We start from the raw sequence: 5,547 nt of genomic DNA, 5'->3' as shown, positions 1-5,547 counted from the left end.
TTCTCCATGAGACCACGCTGTACCCCCATCTTTACTCAGAGCAATGTGGTTGCATCATGTGGACCCTCTGGAAAAGGCAAAGAAATTCTGCAAACCTGAAGTTGTGAGGTCCTTGGTGCTCTCTGAACCTGGTTGTTTTCTAGCAGGCCGTTCCGGACCCAACTAGGTGACAGCATCAGTAGGTTGGAGGGGAGGGTTTGATCTCTGCTTAATGCTGGATCATTTTGATGTGGGTGTAGGTTTTCTGTTGGGTCATTCTTGGATTAGGGGGTTGTTTTCTTCTTGATGGTTTCCCTGGTACCAATATAATATGATCAGGGTTGAATTGTGGGGAACTCTGGTCTTCGGGGGCCCCCTTGCCCTGCCATAGCTTCCTCCTGGGGTGGCTCATCTCCTTTCCCACCCCTGAGCAAGGAGGAGGCTGGGCTTTCTCTGCAGAAGATGGACAACCTCAGAACCGGCTCCTCTGACGCCTCCTTTCCTCCCTTGGCCCAGATCTCCAGGAACACCCTGATCTCCTGCATCTCCTTTATGAAGTGGGAGGAGGTTCCAGAGACTTTGTTTGACTACGAGATTTACACCAGTCTCCAGAGCATGTATTCCAGCATCTGCTCGGAGGTGGTAAGTAGGAGCCTAGCTGGTTCCTTTTCTTCCGGATTAGAGTATAATATATTTTCTTTTTCTCCTGCCTTTCTTCTTTAGATAAATCATTCAAGATGGTGGACGTCCCTAATGCTTCTCCTCCCCCTCCCCATCCTCTAATTTCCTTCCCAACAACCCTGGGAGGTGGGCTGCCCTGAGGGAGAGGGACTGGACCAAAGTCACCCAGCCAGCTTTCATGCCTAAGGGCAGGACTAGAACTCCCCAAGTCATCCAGGAGGCTTTCATGAGAAAGGTGGGACTAGAACTCACAGGCTCCTGATTTGTTTGCCTGATGCCTCAACCACTAGACTAAACTGGCTAGAGGGATTCTTCTTGGGTTGTTGCTCCCTTGGGAACACCAGAGGTTCCATGCCACCATGAGGACTATAAACCTTACTGATTTGTGCGTTTGAGGATCAGAAATGGTAGTTTGTGGAAAAGGGAAATTACGATGTAAAGAGGGCAAAACATAAATGCATTAATAAGATCAGAAGCCATTTCCTTATCATCTTTCTTTCCCTTTTCTTTTTCTATTTTTTTTTCACTATCTACTATTTTTCTTTATTTTCCTTTATGGTTTTTACTTGGATAAAACTGTCTTTAATAACATAAATGTGTTTGTGTGTGTATGTGTCTGTGTGTGTGTGTGTTTGTGTGTGTGTATAATATAATACAATATAAAACTGTATTATACTAATACTTACGATATACTATACTATATAATGTAATATATATTATATTGTATTGCATTGTATAATAGTCCAGTCTAGTCCAGTCCAGTCAAGTCTGTTAGGTAAGCTCCCCAGTTGCAAAACTTACAATAGCTCACGCTGATCACTATACGACACTTCTAACAGCCAGCTTCCAAACACTCAGATCAGATCAGCATCTAACAGTGATTCTGGCTCCATCTTATGGCCGCTTGAGGAAACAGCAACCAATCACATTTACACCATTATTTAAAGAAACAGGTACAGCATTGTTACATGATTCATATATTAACAACCCAACCGTTAGATTATATGCCTAACAAAATCCAATATAGTATAATAATATTATTTAGTATAATAAAATATAGTATAGTATAACAATCTTATAGTTTAAAATACAATACAATACGATACAGTATAATAAAATTTAATATGTTATGGAAGACATTGTTGTTGAGGACATGAGGATTAGAAACTGTAGAAAGAAAAAAAGAGGAAGCTACAGAGTTCATTGCCTTGTTTGTGGCCATGTGTTCCTCAGATCAATCGATGCAAGGAAAAATTGCCGGTAATGTTGAAGCAGATGCTGAAATTCCTGAAGAGCCGGAATTCTTCATCCCGAGAGGCAGCTGCCCTCTTAATTGGTAACTCCGAATGCAAACTCTGGAATGAGGGGAGGAAAAACCAGGGCAGGCGGGCTTCCTAAGGCCAGACATGCTGACCATTCTCTCTCTCTCTCTCACACACACACACACACGGCCCCGTTTCTTAAGGGTATCACTGTGGTTGTTAAGTGAGTCACGTGTTTGTTAAGTGAATTGGGCTTCCTTCCGGAGTTTGCTCGCCCGAAGGTTGCAAAAAGTGATCAGGTGACAACCCCCCCCCAAAAAAACTCTGCAACCATCATAAATATGAGTCATATGAAATTCTTTCCATCTGATCTCTAGATAGACCCAATTCCTGGGACCATCCCATAAAGTCCCAAAGCAAGTCTTCCAAATATAAACAAAAGAATTCTGCATTTTCTTTCTTGAATCAGTTGATTTAGCCATTTCTGCCAACTCCACCAACCTTTTCTTTGCATATGTCTAGGCTGCTGTGCAGAATACATGAAACAGAATGTGGTGACTTCCAAACAAATCGAAGAAGTTTTCCTGGGTGAGTTTCAAAGTTCCCTCACTTGAAGCGGAGACTTTCTCTCCAGAAGCTCTGTCGCTGATCAGAGTTGGTTCTCAAGGTGGATCCTGGAAATCATTTCTTTTCTGGATTCCTTCCAGGTCTCCAGGATCTGCAAGAGGATTGTGAAGCCTCCGTGGCTCAGGCTGCAGCTGAGTCCATGAAAGTACTCGTCTGGCAGTGCGGCCATCGGATGAAGCCAGATCACATTATTACCCATTTCCTCTCCAATGCCATCCGGAACACCTCCGTGACCAAACTGTCATAGTTAAATAGTTTAATCCTTTACTTTATTGTCTTGGCACCCCATACCACAAAGGTGTGCCTTCTGCAGTGTATATTATATATGAAAAATAACACTATGCAATTGTATACAACTGTACATTCTATACAATGAAATTGGAAACTCCTAATATTGCATTTGTGTTGCCCTCTACAGTAGAATTTAAGATAGTTACTGCTCTGGGATGGAAGCTCTTTTTCAGTCTACTTGCCCTTATTTTTATTGTCCTGTACCGTCTGCCAGATGGTAATAGTTCCAAAAAATGGGTGCCCAGGAGGAGATGGATTTTTAAGGATGTTTGGAACTTTCTTAAGGCAACAGGAGCTATAAAGCTCTTCCAAAGAGGGGAGGGGGCAACCAAGGACTCTCTGGGCATCTCCCTTTCAGCTGGTCTTTGGGAAAAGGGAGGAAGCGTGAAGATAATTCCTATGTTGTGAAAGACCACAAAGGAACATCATGGAAACAGGACCTGGCAGAGAGATTAGTAACTCATAGGTACCTGATTGGCTGTTGACTGACAAGGGGCCCGTTTTCTGGGCTTCAAACATTTCCCTGGCTGTTTTTGTACATGCTCGGCCAACAATCTTAGTAGCTGCAAAATTGAATGCATGTTCTTCATTGCAATGTGAGGCTACCAATGAGTTTGGGAAATGTTGATTGGTTTCTATTTAACCACAACCTTAACACTTCCTTTTTTCTCTCTCTTCTTATTAGGGTCACTTGGGATTATAACTGTCCTCTATATAAGTAGATTAAGGTATAGAAGAACCTGAAGACTTTGTATTTTTCAACTACCATATAGTATATCAACTGTTTTGAAATGAGTTAAAAGATAACGGCCACTGGCTCTGCAATACCAACTTCCTCTTCTTCATCATCCAGAGGACAAAGATCAATACACACAATGTTGCAACAGGAAAAAGACAAGGAAGTGATACTGCAGATGATTATGCAAGGAATACAAAAAATACAAGTAAGACCAGAGAAGATAGAAAAGAGAACAGATAACATTGAAAAGAGAATAGAAAATATAGAACAAAGAAGAGAAAACATCAAACAAAAAGCAGGGAATGGAGATGGGAAAATTGAGAATATTCACCAAATGATGATGAAATATGAGGACAGACTTCAAAAAACTGAAGAAAAAGATGAGGAAAGAGATAAGAAAATTGGAAATATTGATACCAGATTCAGTGTGGTTGAAAAAGATAACAGTGGAATACTGGGATGGGAGATCAATGGATCAGAATTTTATCTCAGATTTCAGATTTTATTTCAGATTTAGAAGAAAAGGGAGAAAATCTGGCAGAAATAATGATAGAAATTCTGGCAGACATCTTGGAGATAACCCAAGAGAAGATGATGGATGGTATAGACAAGTTGTTTTGAGACTATATGCAGTGAGAAACAATCTCCCAAGAGAAGTTCATATAAGGTTTACTAAGAAAGCAATTAAGACAAATATTAGAGAAGGCAAGAGACAAAAGACTGGAATAAAAAATAAGGAGATTGCGGTTTTGAAACAAGTACCAAGAAGAGTGAAAGAGAATAGAATACCAATTTGTGACTCACTCACTCACTCACTCACTCGACGCCTCTTCACCCAACGTGGGTATAGGCGACTTCCATGGAAATTTATGGCGATCCATGGAAGCTGTTTCGGCTGGATATACCCAAGGGGACGCCAGTCCCAAGGGTCGACAGAGCCCGATTGGTGGGAACAGGGGGCACCACGTGAAGGCCGGGTTGTCGTTTGATAGTTGAGAGGCTATATTTGGCGCATCAACTATCCTTGCCCCCCCCCCCCAATTTGTGACTAAAATTTTACTTTAAAAAGTTGTTAATTATAGATGGCTGATATCAGAAGGTCTCATGTTTGTATGGCAAGGACGAAGATATAGAATAGATTCAACTGTGATAGCAGAACTATTCTATGCAGAACATTTGAGAGGGAAAGATGAGGAGACAGAAAAAGAAAAACCACTAATTGTACTCCAAGAGGAGTACAGAAAGAAGAAGGTGCGGTAGGCAGCATTGACCTTAGAGAACAACAAGAACCGAGATCTACTAGAGCAGTAAATCCTTCTTATAAAGTATAAATATGGAAGAGAAAAAATTGATTACAATTAATATAAATGGACTTAATTTGGCTATTAAAAGAAGGAAAACATTCCATAGAGAAATTAAAATTGGACAAAATCTGCCTACAAGAAGTACATATTAAAAAGCAACATGAACAAATACTGGTGCAGCCAAAATTAGGGAAAATATTTACTGCGTTGCCAAGATGTAAGAAAAGAGGAGTGGTTTTGTATATCAAAGATACAATCCCAGCAGAACAAATCTACACAGATGATGATGGAAGAATTTTGATGGTGGAAATTATGGGCAATAATAAGAAAATACTTTTAGTAGCAATTTATGCTCTTAATGACAACCAAGATGAATTTTATAGAAAATTACACATGAAAATATTTGCCAATCACCTCCAAGATGTGGCTTTACTCCCAAGTTCACCCTGTTTTCTTAGTAGTTCTTGTCTTCTGGCATCTCTGCGCACGCACACACTGGGAACAGGTTCCAGCTGTTCCTCTGCCTCACTGCTGTCTAGCTCCTTCTCTACCTCCAATGCTTCAGTGAACTTCCCTCAGTCCCCAGGACTGGCCCATGTTTTTCCACAACCTCCTCACTGTCCGACTGCTGCCAGTTTCACTGGTGCCCCACAACAAAAGGGGA

The sequence above is a fragment of the Thamnophis sirtalis genome, unplaced genomic scaffold, assembly GCF_051295495.1.
Source record: "Thamnophis sirtalis isolate CommonGarterSnake01/CBP01778 unplaced genomic scaffold, rThaSir2_p1.2 scaffold_5, whole genome shotgun sequence".
NCBI lineage: Eukaryota > Metazoa > Chordata > Lepidosauria > Squamata > Natricidae > Thamnophis > Thamnophis sirtalis.
Note: the sequence above shows the minus strand (reverse complement) of the source record.